Source organism: Taudactylus pleione, unplaced genomic scaffold (assembly GCF_031769625.1).
Source record: "Taudactylus pleione unplaced genomic scaffold, aTauple2 ptg000312l, whole genome shotgun sequence".
Classification (NCBI taxonomy): Eukaryota; Metazoa; Chordata; class Amphibia; order Anura; family Myobatrachidae; genus Taudactylus; species Taudactylus pleione.
In genome coordinates, this window is record NW_028284713.1 from 2,066,554 (window position 1) to 2,082,123 (window position 15,570).

At 44.5% G+C, this 15,570-nt stretch overlaps 1 protein-coding gene across 10 annotated transcripts in view; it reads left to right on the plus strand.

The window, feature by feature from the left end:
• The window catches only part of LOC148510717 (protocadherin-11 X-linked-like), a 1,446,380-nt gene that overhangs the window by 234,303 nt on the left and 1,196,507 nt on the right, over positions 1 to 15,570 (plus strand). The gene's annotated exons all lie outside the window — the stretch shown is intronic.

Genomic DNA, 15,570 nt, shown 5'->3' on the forward strand with positions numbered 1-15,570 from the left:
GTGCAAGATGCACAAAGGCAGTGAGCAAGGTCCAATTTCCTTCACAAAGGGGCATTGGGCCTGATTCAGAGCCGGACGCAATTAGCGCTCGCTCGTCCAGAAAATAGGGGTGGCTATTCAACCGTTCGCTCTTTGCGGTCTGTTCACGCCTCTAGGTCTAAACGAGCAAACAAAACTTGCGGTCGTTTTTTGAAAAAATACGCCCCCTGGCCACTCGCATCCTACGTCATGTCCGCTATTTATTAGATTAATCGAGTACATCGACCAGGGTATGAACTGCTCGCTATTCTTGGGGTTGGTTTTTGCTACCACAATTTTGCGAGCAGTTCTGGCTATAAAATAACCCAGTGACGTGGTCAATGACGCTGCTGTTTTAATTATGCACACCCATAAAACGCCCGTTTTGACCTTTAAGCACGCCTGCGTTCGGATCTCCACTCTCCGTTTTCAAGCACCTTCCCCCGTTACCACCCACATACACCTCCTCCTGTCACTCAAATTATCAGGCATTCGCTATTTAGCGAGCACATGAATTTCGACCGCACTGACTGGTTCGCGCATGCGTATAACGTTCCGTACGCATGCGCAGTTGGGCAAACATCGCTCGGAGCGAACGAGCGGCCACTTACGAGCGGCTCTGAATCAGGCCCATTATCCAAACCCCTGCGCCGGTCGCAGATTCAGGTGCTCGGGATCAGTATAGCGAGTGAGGAAAAAACAAACAAGCCCCCCAAAAAATTTGACGATTTATTTTTTTTATTTTGCAACACAAAATAAAAAACAGTATTTTCTTCATGGATAACATTCGTGCTGCTTGTATCAGATTTCTTCACACTATTACCCCCATAATATTTATTATAGCATAATAAGGGTACATTTACTGATACTTTATGTCAATGACGGCTGCAACATTTATTGGCGTTATGCTTGTTTACACATGTTTGCAAAGAAACATAGAAGCCTATGAAGCAGAGTTATACATTTGGTGTTTTCTTGGGCATAATTGCAGGAACACCGTCACATAAATGTCTCCTTGACTACCAAATAATCCGCACATATGCCGTGCTACTATATCACTGACCTACATTATTGCTCTTACAGTATATTTTCTCCATTTATATGGATTCATTTGGTTACAATATTATAGCTTGTGCATTGCTTAAGAAATCCAAGGCAGGGAGGTTTCCATGTATGAATGTTATAGCTTAAGGAACTCGTTACATATTATTTATTTTATCATTTGTAAGTGATGTTAATATACTCTATGAATAGTCTTCTGTAAACATTGTTTGTATACACAGTTCCCACTTCTGTATTGTACAGACCACGGAACCCCTGCTGTACATTGTCACAGATATTACAAGTTAATTTGAATTTCTGTGACCTGTATAAACAGGTCATGGCTGCGGCTTGGTACAGATGCGTCCTCCTCCTACACGTATCCTTTTTGTGCCATATGGCGTGCACTGCCTGCCGTCTTTTCTGTGCTGTGCACGTTTATCCTCAGCTTCGTTACATGTTCCTTTGTTTATCACATTTTTCCTCAACTTTGCATTTTCGTTTGGATTTAGCGTACTAGGCACTGAGGCCCTGATTCCGAGATGTGCGCTAAAGCTGACGCTGCTGTGTCTGTGTACGCAGAGGCTGGGCGTAAATATGCAAACGTCACCTGTATTGAGGAGCCCACCGGCAGCTTTGCAAATCCAAGGGACTGCATAAAAAGATGCAGCATCGGTCACAGATCGGTTGATTATGGTGACCCGGAATTGCTGCCATTTTTACTGCGTATGGGATCGCATGCGCAGTCTGCGACACTCTCCCCCCCAAATGGTCTTGACACACCTGCGTTTTTAAAACCACTCCCCCGTTACCTCCCCTAACTGCTCCCTGACTGTCATTTCTCGTGGCGACCACCCTCGGTAATAAAACTTGACGCATACGCAGTGCGACTTGCACTGCTGCACAGATCACAGATAACCGCTGGACCGCATGAATATCGGTGATGGCGTTCATCTCACAATCAGGCCCTTAGGATTTATTTGTTTGTTTTTTCGGAATTGCTATAAAGGCGCAGATTAAGGATAACCGTGCACTGCGCAGGTCGCTCTTATCGGACCTGTCCGTTGCCATTTTACCCTAAATTTTGCTACTTTCCCCTCAATTTTGCATCTTAGTTCGCTTACACAGAGATGCCCAGCTACATCCTTGTCTGCAGCGCAGCGAATCGCGTGAGACCACTCCTGCAATCGGAGACGCGCATTTGCTTCTCCATAGAATTGAATGGGAGACGCAATCTCACGATCGGAGACGTGCATTCGGGTATCCATGGGTTTGAATGGAGACGCGCTCCCACGATTGGTGACACGTCACAGCATATCGTGGCGCATAGCACTGTGCGTGCAAACTTTTGTGGCGCGATCAGCCACAATGAACCTGGGCGCATCTGTAGTCTACTAGGTACTTTTAGGGTTAGTGTTTTGGCACGGCTAAGTGGCAAAGCTAGTGGCGTGCTAAAAGGGGCCCCGGGGGTGGGGTGGGGTGAATGTGGTAACGTGCAGAAGTGATGTGGTTTTTGTCATAATGTCCCACCCTGCAGTGTGGCATCACAATGATGTAATACACAGTACATTATGTACATTAGGTTCCCTGCTCTCTCAGGAGTCTGGGAGAACGCCACAGAGTTTGGGACTCTCTGGATCATTCTGCGAGAGCAGGGAGATATGTCCCTATTCCTTATACAGTGCTTTATAGCATAATGCAGAACATGCAGTATGTCTTTTATGCACAGAGCGTGTTATATGACAGTCTCCTACACCTGGTGTATAGGGGTTAGCACGATAACTCATAATGACGTCATTACTTTTCTGACGGTTCCTCAAAACCAAGAGCCAAACAAGTTTAACTATTAGTCTCGTTCTAGAAATATAAAATATTCCACCCATTTGTAAATGATTTATTCTGCAGAGATGTAACTCACAGACGCTGCATGACATGACTTTCAGCCAGACCTTTTATATATTAGCAGTTTCGTTGTGGATTCTTGTTATGTGAATGGTTTTAGCCACTGGCAACTAAGGAAATATGTATTATAAACATAGCAGTACATACCCCAAGGCGTTCATTACCGTTGTTTAGGGTTTTTTTTTTTCTTTAAATCTATATATATAAAAATGGTATAGAAAAAGTCAATAAATTCTGTACAGGAATAAAATCTGCTGTCCTCAGCAAACAGGGACAAAGTGGCAATAACTGCAGCCGAGCGCAGTTATGTACAGTAGGTAACGTGGAATACTAAACGGCTATATCTCTGTAGGGCTTCGGATCTACATACTAATCTACTCTCAAGTATAGAGTTATATTTAATGTCTAAATACAAATTGATTGGACATTATGTCACTTTGGCGTCTGCAGATCACTGTACAGTTTATCGGTTCTGCAGAATACATGGAACGTGCCAGCCCTGAGGAAGATACATTGCACCTAGAGTAGTATAGATGATTAGTTTCTGTACTGGGCCTGGAGGTAATGCGTAGGATGGGGCCCGTGCTTGCTGGTATTTTACCTGAGCTAACATTGCCCTCTGTAGCTGAATTGTGCCTTTTAAATCACAAATACTCCAATTGTTCCCTGTAAACATGAGCAGTGTTCGGTCCCTGCTAATAGAATGATTGGGGCAACTTTTTAAATTTTTTTTCACCTTTCTTATATCTCCAGTTTTATTAATGCTAAGTGCAAAGTGTGCACCGGATTCTCGTGTCCATATCTCTGCTTATTAAATCACACCATGCCGCTTAAAAGGCTGATGGATTGCAGTATTTTAATAGGTGCAAATACTGTAGCATAACTGTGATGAATATCCTAGTGACCTTAGAGATATTTGCTCTGGTCAGTCTATTACCAGATAAGGTATTAAAAGCTAATTTATTATATATTGCAGCACATTCATACTATTCACATGCCATGAAACTGTGGGCCTGATTCAGACCCGCTCGCGAGCGCTGAGCGCTCGCAAGCGGGTCGATGTTGCCCAAGTGCGCATGCGCATGACAGAGGCGGCTCCGTAGTGCACATACGCGAGACCCGAATAACGACGGCCAAGCCGTCGATATGGGTCTTGCACCAAAAGGGGCGTGCTGACGATGGTGATTGACAGCACGCCCTCTTTGGTGGGCGTGCCGGGGGCGTGGCAGCCCAGACGGAGGCGTTCCCATGGGAACGCCTACCGTCTGGGGCCGGTCCCACTGACATCACTAGTGATGTCTGTCAGTGGGAGTGCTTTTGGCTCTGATAGAGCCAAAAGCACTCCAGGGCTTGCGGCAGCAAGACCCTACCGCAAGGGTCTCGTCGCAAGCCCGATGGTCACGATGGACTTGACCATCGCGACCATCATTTTGGCCGCTCGCTATAGCTGTGGGTGGTCACCCACAGCTATGCGAGCGGCCAGGAGGTCGCTCCAAAAAGTAGGAGGGACGACCCTGATTCAGAGCGAGCGCTCTGTCAGAGCGTCCGGCTCTGAATCAGGGCCTGTATGTATAATCTTAACTACACAGAGTGAGTTTTCAAACACAGGGGTAGATGTACTAATCCTTGGAGAGTGATAAAGTGGAAAGAGATAAACTACCAACCAATCAGCTCTTAACTGTCATTTTTCAAACACAGCCTGTAACATGACAGTTAGGAGCTGATTGGCTGGTACTTTATCTATCTCCACTTTATCACTCTCCAGAGCTCAGTGCATCTTCACCACAGACTGTATAATGACAGGAGCTGATTGGTTGGTACTTTATCTCTGTCCACGGCTTGATACAGCTCCCCCCATATTCTCAAAAGCAGCCAATGATTGTATTGGAAGTGAGGGATAGGCTGAATTTTGGTTCAGGTCACGAGTATACATGTCCACTGTCTCTATAGGACCTAGTTGCGTAAGGTGTTAAGGTGTAGCCAAGGCAATTATGATTGGGTGGATGTCATTGGTTCTTCTAATTAAATACCTAAAGTAATGGTATTGCCTGTAGAAATGAGTATTAAAATTGCCAAAGTAGTAATAGATTATTGTAGCTTAAGGCAAACGTGAGACGCCTAATCACACTTGCTATACCAGAAATGGTGTAGCATATTATGTCCTGTAGGTGGCGATAGGTACACGCCTTGTGTGCTATATATCTACCCCTCTGAAAGAGATAATGCTGACTGTCCAGCTGGCCAGGCACTCAGAATAGGCCTGTGCCAGCCACACACATCTCACAGTCATCACTGTATCATCAGCATTTGTTTTTATTGTCCAATCACTTATTGTATTCATTCTGCAAAACCGGTCACACACAGACATATGAGAGATAAAGTGCCAAAGCAGCCAACATTGTCCCTTGAGGAGACTGGTACAAATTCAGCGACATGGAACACACAACAAGAGGGCAAAGCCACACAGCGGTGGGAGTGGGGTGGAAGGGGGGTGGGCATGTCATGTCCCTCAGGGGCGTTACCTGCTCTTGAAAATCACTACTCAGCCCCAACCTCCTTGAATTGGCGAAAGCATGGCTGTATTATTTGCAGCAGAATGTGCCAACAGCTGGACGGAGGGACAGTCCGTTAAATCAGGACTACCCCACTGAAACTGGGAGAAATGGGAGGTATGGAATAACTTTTTCCAATTGGAACATTATAATATTAACAGTAGCGCAGAGTATTTCAGCCCAGCCAACTCTTGTGTATTCATGTAACCAATCCGAGCATCTAAATGTTAACAAGATATAAGGCTCCCGAACGAGAGATTGTGAGGTCAATACAGAAACACACATAAATCTTATTATATATTAATTAATGCTAATAAATTGAGCAGAAATGCATGGCTATACTCCTAAATCAGCTAATACAGAGTTTATTCATCTATACAGTAATGGCCCATAGTATATTATTATTAACTACATATATATATATATATATATATATATATATATATATATGTACATTATGTGTGCATGTATATATATATATATATTATATTGATGTAAAGTAGTCCCTCTGTGCTAAGCATCATCCATTGATATATTTCAGTTTCATTACTTTTTTTATACCGCTATATAATCCTGAGAATATATTACATCAGGTTCCTGACGTGTGTTGATATTCTGCTAATTTAATTGAGCCATAAGAGACATTGTATCACTGCCAGGGAATTTATATATTTTACCCTGTGCAGCAGTTAAAGTAGGGGGATGGAGGAAGTCATAGCCTGTTCCCAGACATTGGGCCTGATTCGGATTGCTATTGCGTACGCAGCTGCTATTTCGTAACAGAATGCAGCAGCGAAAATATGCTAATGCTTGTCATAGCTCAGCCAGTATAAAGACACCCACTGCTGCTTTCTCATATCTGTCCAACCTCGCAGTCCTGCGTATACTTCGGTACCATCAGCCATAGCTCAGCCAGTATAGAGACGCCCACTACTGCTATCTCACATCTGTAATACCTCACAGTCCTGTGTATACATCTGTAACATCAGCCACAGCTCAGCCAGTATAGAGACGCCCACTACTGCTATCTCACATCTGTAATACCTCACAGTCCTGTGTATAAATCTGTAACATCAGCCACAGCTCAGCCAGCATAGAGACACCCACTACTGCTATCTCACATCTGTAATACCTCACAGTCCTGTGTATACATCTGTAACATCAGCCACAGCACAGCCAGCATAGAGACACCCACTACTGCTATCTCACATCTGTAATACCTCACAGTCCTGTGTATACATCTATAACATCAGCCACAGCACAGCCAGTATAGAGACACCCACTGTTGCTTTCTCATATCCATCCAGCCTCACACTCCTGTGTATTCATCGGTACAATCGAAGCACATCGGCCCGTCGTGCAGCATTTACACTATGTCTGACTGACCACAGACACTGAAAGCCTGATCACACTCAGTCAGTACTCAGGCAGCGTATGCAAACGCAGTGGCTAATTTATTCCCACCCATGAAACGGCGTTCAAACGGACAGGCATGCCTACGTTTCTCCAACCATTCCCCCGTCTCCACCTGCAAACGCTCAGAGCCTGTCACTCACTCTGCGATGGATTGCGTCCGCAATGGCAGTGTGATCGCAGCGCCTCCACAGTGCAGTGCATATGCATGCACAGTGCCTAACAATCTCTCGATCTGCGCACGCTGCTGAATCTGGCCCACTGCGCACAGAATGGACGTCTCTGAGACACTTTGGTGCAGTTTCCCTGTCTGACCTCGTACCTGGGCTGCGTAATATAAAAGCCTCTGAGAAATAACAGCGTTCACCTTCTAGCATTGGAAATGCAGATTATTTGGTCACCGCATTCATTCATTTACACACAACTTCAAGTTGCAAAATGTATAAGAATTAATGTCCTACTAAGTAATCCCGTTAGGTTGGGCAGTGTCACCTATGCATTGCCATCTCCTGTATCAGCCTCCGGCCACAACCTGAAGAGCTCAGCAGGAACACTTTGTAATTACATGTGGACAGTGGAATGAATATTGCTCCCCAGGCAGCGCCGTCCTTAGAGATGCAAATTACCTTTCACCAATCAATAAAGCAATTGACTTGTGCATATTTACAGTCATTAGGACTCGCCACACCCCTTTATATAACCAAGAACGTCCTCAGACCTGACAAATGAAATAAGAATTACGACCTTACCAACATAAGAAAACTATCCTTCTAATAGGTTCGGATTTGCGATTTCATTATACAAATGAGTGCAATCCTCCCAGGGGCATTTTCAGGGCTGAGAGGCCTATGTTCAGAGAGACCTTCCCCACGCACAGAACAGCGAGCCCCCATCATTCCAGTTCCTGTGCCGCCATCTTTCTGGTGATGTATTCGGAAATATGGTGCATGCACAGAAGAGAGAAAAGTCCCTGGTACATTGGCATTGTCTTTGCTGCTCCTGTGTGGTGCCATCTTTCCTGACGTATCACTGTTTAGGATGGCGCAGATGGAAGTTTATTGGGATGAGGATATACTGTGGTGAATCGGTCTCTCTTGACCTATGGGCCTATCTGCACTGCAGCCACGACAGACACATCATTGTCGCATACCACAACCACGTTTGTATCGTTTTATATCAATAGAGGATTAGCGGGACTCTTTATCGATTCACTTCCTTGTGCAAAATCGCCAGACCCTATAGCGCTTTCTATATTTCCAATTGACTTCAAACATAGCTCATTTGATCGTATTTTGAATTGGCTCTTATACCTGTAGTTTGTGCCTCTCTATACATTGTATCATTTTCTTAGTTCCCTTTATACAGTATGCCCTCCTCCAAATTTGGCTAGAGTGTACTGTATGTGCAGTTTTGTTCTGGATTGATTTGTGATGGTCAGTCATGTATATAACTATATATGTATATATACAGAGCTGTCTTCATTACCACTAAAAACAAAGTAAATCTGATTTCTGGGTGCATTTGTACCCAATGCCACCATCGCTTCCGCCTGATCTTATAAATACATAAATACCAAGTTCAGATGGAAGCACTAAAATATATACAATAGATTTAGTAAAGGTTACAGTAGGGAATATACATATACGTTTTATGAATGCTTTTAGACTAATCGTAATAACAATTCTTCCTCTTTCTTCTTCCTTGCTTTTCTTTTTCTTTCTCTTTTTCTACTCCTCTTCCCCTCTTCCCTTTCTTCCCCCTCTTCCTCCTTCTCTTCTCTCTCTACCTTCTCTTCCCCCTCTTCCTCCTTCTCTTCTCTCTCTACCTTCTCCTCTTCCCCCTCTTCATCCTTATCTTCTCTCTCTACCTTCTCCTCTTCCCCCTCTTCATCCTTATCTTCTCTCTCTACCTTCTCCTCTTCCCCCTCTTCATCCTTATCTTCTCTCTACCTTCTCCTCTTCCCCCTCTTCCTCCTTCTCTTCTTTCTCTAACTTCTCATCTTCCCCCTCTTCATCCTTATCTTCTCTCTCTACCTTCTCCTCTTCCCCTTCTTCCTCCTTCTCTTCTCTCTCTACCTTCTCCTCTCCCTCCTTCTTTTCTCTCTCTACCTTCTCCTCTTCCCCCTCTTCCTCCTTATCTTCTCTTTCTACCTTCTCCTCTTCCTCCTTCTCTTCTCTCTCTACCTTCTCCTCTTCCCCCTCTTCCTCCTTCTCTTCTCTCTCTACCTTCTCCTCTTCCCCCTCTTCCTCCTTCTCTTCTCTCTCTACCTTCTCCTCTTCCCCCTCTTCCTCCTTCTCTTCTCTCTCTACCTTCTCCTCTTCCTCCTTCTTTTCTCTCTCTACCTTCTCCCCTTCCTCCTTCTCTTCTCTCTCTACCTTCTCCTCTTACCCCTCTTCCTCCTTCTCTTCTCTCTCTACCTTCTCCTCTTACCCCTCTTCCTCCTTCTCTTCTCTCTCTACCTTCTCCTCTTCCCCCTCTTCATCCTTATCTTCTCTCTATACCTTCTCCTCTTCCCCCTCTTCCTCCTTCTCTTCTCTCTCTACCTTCTCCTCTTCCCCATTTTCCTCCTTCTCTTCTCTCTACCTTCTCCTCTTCCCCCTCTTTCTCCTTCTCTTCTCTCTTCCTTCTCCTCTTCCCCCTCTTCATCCTTATCTTCTCTCTCTATCTTCTCCTCTTCCCCAACTCTTTTCCCTCTTTCTCCTCTTCTCCCTCTTCTACCTTTTTCTTTTTGTCTTCTTTCTTTACTTCCTCTTCTCCCTCTTCTTCCTTCATGTGAACCTCTTATTTCTCTTCATTCTACTCATATTCTTCCTCCTCCTCTTCTTCTTTCTAGTGCACAATTTCCTCTTCTTCCTCTTCCCCCAATTCCTCCTTCTCCTCTTCCTCCTCCTTCCTCTACTCTTCTTTCTCCTTCTCCTAATTCTCTTCTTCCTCTTCCTCCTATTACTTTTTCTCCTCCTCCTCTTCCTCCTCCTTTTCTTCTTTCTCCTGCACATCTTCCTCTTCTTCCTCTTCCTCCAATTTCTCCTTCTCCTCTTCCTCCTCCTTCCTCTACTCTTCTTTCTCTTTCTCCTTCTCCTACTTCTCTTCTTCCTCTTCCTCCTATTCCTTTTTCTCCTACTCCTCTTCCTCCTCCTCTTCTTCCTCTTCCTCCAATTCCTCCTTCTCCTCTTCCTCCTCCTTCCTCTATTCTTCTTTCTCTTTCTCCTCCTACTTCTCTTCTTCCTCTTCCTCCTATTCCTTTTTCTCCTACTCCTCTTCCTCCCCCTTTAACCTCTCCCTCTTTTTTCTTCTTTTCTGCTTTTTTTTCTGCCTCTTAATATGCTACTTTGCATTCGTTATGATGAATGAGGAGGGCTAACAGGATACCTCTGTATTGAGGTTTGACAGACCTCAGTACAGTACAGGAGTTTGCTGTTGATTTACTGATCAAGTTACAGTATAGAAAACAACACAGAGAAGCAGATAGATAAAGCAACATACTTACTCAAAGTTGTTGGAGGATGTGTACAAGTCATTAGATTAAAAGTCATGTAAAGGTGGAAAACTCATTTAACAGAGGACATTTAAATTTTTTGGATTATATAGGTTTTGTAAATCAAATGGATGAAGGTGCAGTGAGTAGTACGGATAGGGGATTTTTCAACATAGTTTACCCACAAGAGATTTGTATATCTGCGGCCAACCCAGTACCAATGAGCACTTTTAGCAAGAACCCACATGGGTCGCTGATTGCTCTGACTGGGAGTGTGGCTGGGTGTAGCCTAGCAACCAATCAGCTTTTATCTATCATTTTATAGAATGTAACTGATAAATGACAGCTAGATGCTGATTCATTGTTCTGGGAACCATAAATCCTCAACTTCTTCTCTTGAGCACTTTTGTGACATCTCCTATGAATAAGGGTAATTATGTTACTCATTCTGTGTGTTAGGTGTCCCCTAAGCGACCATGATTGATCAGATCACTGGGTAAAAGCTCAAAATCATAGATGCAGACATTTCAGCTACTCCCTCCGGATGGGGGCAGCTAGGTGGGAGGTGCAGGCGGGGGTGGAGCTACCAACTGGGCCGTGCGGGGCTCATGGTGCCATGATCATGTCATTGTATCCCCACTCCTTGCATTATTCTGAGCAATGTAATGTGGGTGCCAGGGCCTTGATGTTAAGATTCAGAATGGATCCATTCACCAAGCCAGCCACACTGCCCACTTCCCAAGCAGCCAGATACAGTAGGTGCTGATTCCGGCACTGATTTTGGGAGACTTGCCTACCTGGGATTCGGGAGTCTATGGGATGTTGTGGGAGAGTATGGAAGTATGCTCGGAATGTGAGTGGGTTGCCAGAATAGATAGATCGCTCCCAGGCAGCTTCCTATGCACATCACTGCCTCCTGCCCTGTGGACTGGAGGAAAACTTCCCCAGGGACCGATAGTACATGAACAGCATCTGGTTCCACCCGAACCCCACTTTTTGCTTATAAAAATAACTTCATAGGACCTGGTGACTGGTTTGCTTGAAAACAGTCTCTATCTGCTGGGAGAAATATCTGTCCCCCACCATTTATGTAGGTAAATCTTTCATTCCAGCAATTTCAGGAGACATTTCATCTATATTTCTGAATCTTGCTTTTAGTCTTCCCACTAAGGAAATGTATATTTTAGGGTTTAGACTCCCAATGTATAAGTCTGGGTACTCGCAGCCCGGGGCCATACTCACTCATGTTGATGAGGCTGTATTGCGGAAACTCTCCCGTAGCATGTACTGTAGAAGGTTAGGGGTCCCTATCGTCAGGTGAGCGATTTCACGAGTGGCATTCTGCATCACTGGGACAAATATCATTGCGATAGTTGATTTTCGGGCAATATTTTTAAATCAAGTGTTTATTAATGAGTTTTTTCCTTGACAAGAAATAAAAAAAATACACAAATAAATATGAGCACTGTGTCACAACTCATTTTTACAAAATAAGTACAGTAAACAACCAAGTGGTAATCTGGCAAGAAATGAATACTCAATACAGAAATTAAAACAGTTCGGAGAAATGAAGTATAAATCCGACATTAACAATGGTGATTATATGAATACAGATTGCTTTGGCTGGTGGAGATATAACAGAACCAGAAATTTTTAAGCCGAGGCAATAGAATGGGTGAAAGGGGCATAGCGGGAATCCGGCCACAAGGACCAGACCTTATCAAATGTGTTTGGGTATTTTCTCTTCTGATACATAAAGCGTTCATGAGAAACTCTTATATTGGCACCCAGGTAAGAAAAGCAGGAGGATCAGAGGCCATCAACGTTTGAGCAGTGACAACAGATAATTGACATATAGTCATAGGGGAATAGAGAGGGTCTACGAGACTTATGTGTGGGGTCAGTAAAGGAATTCGGACACCCATATTCCATACTCAGTTAACCACTCTAGACCTAAACAAAGCAAGTCGAGGACAGGACCAGAGGAGGAGCCAAAAATCAGCAGAAGGGGCAGCACATTTAGGACAAGAATTCGTAGTAGACCCACTAAACTCCCAAAGCTTAAATGACGTCCTGTATACTGTATGCAGAATATATAATTGAATCTGCTGAAACCTGGCATAAGCTGTAGCATCTCGGGGAGAACCTATACTGACTTTCCAATCATCATTAGATAAAGTACCCAAATTGTGATCCCAATGAGACTGTAGCCTCTGCTCTACTGGATGACAAAAGGAAAGAGTAGACCATCGATATAGACCTCCTAGTAAGTAAAGTACGCACTTATAGATGTACTGGGGATTCACAGAAGTTAGGGACAGTTCCCATCCACTGTGCAGAGAGTATGGATTTTCTAGGAATATTAATTAATACAAATATTAACCATGTACAGTTGAGCTAGAGTCAAACACAAATCTGAATGTGATTCTTTTAAGTTTTATCCGTTGGTTTGTTTTGCACATTTACATTATACTACAAATATTAACCAGAATGTAAATAATGCAGACTTAACACTATTCCAATGTTTTTTTTTCCGAAGGACATTATTACAATGTATGCCTTTCTATGTCGATATTCCTGCAATATTTACTGAATATTCATACTGTAGTTACAATACATACCAATGTATTTCTGAAGGACATTATTACAATGTATGCCTTTTCTATTTTGATATCCTTGCAACATTTACTGAATATTTACAATACATGTGTGTTTGTTTTTCACAGTTTGTTTGAATTAAATCTAGTTTCTATTTACTGTAAGTTGCTCATTTCAAATATGTAGGAGGGCTAAACCAGGGACTGGCTGACAAAGGTGAGCCTGGTTAGGGAGGGGATAGGGTCCACCCGCGATGCCTACCTGCGGAAGGGTGTGGCCTAGCAACGGAGGGGACGTGCCCACCACTTGGCCACTCTCCAGTCCCTTCCATCCTTATTCTTGCTAACAATATAGTGCGCAGAGCAGCGTTAAGCAGGACAGTTCTCACTTCTATCCCTGTAGTTGATGCAAATCCCTGACTCCGTAGAGCAGCCCCATAAAACCTGGACTGCCCCTTAACACTGGGGAAAGATGGTAAATATGAATGCATTAATTAATACATGTGCACATCCATACATATGCACAAAATCACTTGATACACTGTGCTAAATAAATTTCCTTCATAAAAAATTCCCATAAACTTCTCAGTATTAAAATTCCCAAATGTATAGTTGTGGATCTACCGCAACAGTCTATGTATGTTCATTATTACATATAGTTCTGTCTAAAACAAACTTAAAAACTTAAAAAATATGTATATATTGTATATTGGAGGATTGCCCTAGGATAGGTACCCAGCAGTACTCATACCCAGCTAGGTGGTAACAAGGAAGAGTCATTTTGGGGATTAGTCAAACTCCCCTCTGAATCCAAAATGTATTTAGGATACATTTATGCACAAAAAAAATTGTGTTTATGTGTCAAAGTTGAATTACACTATGGGGGTACCACACATTACATACATCTAATTAAATGAAGTATTTCTGTGCCGGGCCTACAGATGTGTACATTATACGCAATGGTAGAGATGCATCTTGACAGTGTTAATTATTACCCTATTTATAGACAATATAATAATGTAACAAAGTGGCATAGGGCTCTAGTTGTTAAAATGAAGATTAAATACTCTAATGTCCCTTATCACCGCTATTTGCAGGATTTTCGGAATCCGTTTGGGGCTACTTAGCATTGACCCCGAGCCAGGACAGCGGCACCAATAAACAGATGTCCCTGCAGATCTAAAAATGCTGCACTCTTGTCACTAATAGCAGCTGCACCCCTTGTACAAAAGTGTCTTCACACTTATTAATAAACTTTAGCCGTAATTTCCACATAAACTGTAAAAAATACAAACACACGTCAATGGTTTTCCCATTTAAAAATACAGTGGGGCCCATTCTTCCCTGCAGTAGCTCAAAGTAAAATGCTTGGAATCTGAGTAGATGGTCACTTCTTAAAATAATGGCCCTCATTCAGACCCGCTTGCGAGCGCTATGCGCTCGCAAGCGGGTCGATGGTGGGGCTCTGCGCACGCACTGCGCAAGCCCCAGAGCGAGTGAGAAATTCACTCGCTCCGGGGCTCGCTACAAACGGGGCGGCTGTCGATACTGATCGACGGGAAGCAATCGGGAAGCCGACTGCCTAAATACCGGCAGCCGGCTTCCCGACTGGCTTATCCCAGCATGGGTGAAATGCCGGGCGTCTAGATGTAGACGCCCGCATTTTCCCGACGCCGGGAGACCGGCGCCTGGCATCACGATCGTGGTGATGCCGGGCACCGCGAGCGGACAGCCGCGGGGGGGGGGGAGGGTTAGGTTTAGGGCTCCCGGGGGGGACTTAGGGTTAGGCACCCCCCCGGGAGGGTTAGGGTTAGGCTAGGGGGAGGGAGAGTTAGGTTTAGGCAGCGGGGAAGGGGGTGGTTAGGGTTAGACACTTGGGGGGGAAGTTAGGGTTAGGCACCCCTAAGGAGGGTTAGGGTTAGGGGGGTTAGGTTAGTTTAGTACATACTTACCTATCCACGATCGGGATTTCCAGCGCTGTCGGGCTTCCGCTGCTTCGCACTCTGCTCCTGTCGGGCTGCCACTGACGGGAATGCGGCCGGCGGTATATCATACCCATTCCCTGATCGACAGCTCGCCCCGTTTTGTAGGCGGGGAGGGGGGATGGCTGGACAAACTGAGGCGTTCCTGAAGGAACGCTGCCTTTTGTGGGCAGCCCTACTGACATCACTCGTGATGTCAGTAGTTGAGCTTCCTGCTCTATTAGAGCAGGAAGCTCACTGGGGCTTGCGGCAGACGAGACCCTACCACAAGGCTCTCGTCGCAAGCCCGATTGTCGGGACCATCACGACCACCACCTGGCCGCTCGCAAAAGCTGTGGGTGGTCACCCACAGCTTAGCGAGTGGCCAGGAGGTCCGCTAATAAAAAAAAAGTGGCTGCCCTGATTCAGAGCGAGCGCTCGCTTTTTGCCAGCTTCTCTGAATGAGGTCCTATGTGTCTGCGTTGCTAATTAATTAAATACAATCAGAATAAAATTAATAGCATGCAAGCAGCCAATCCGAAACTGCTACAGTAGATAGCTAGTGGCGTGCTTCATTACTTGAACATCCACCTACTGCGCTCAAATCGCAC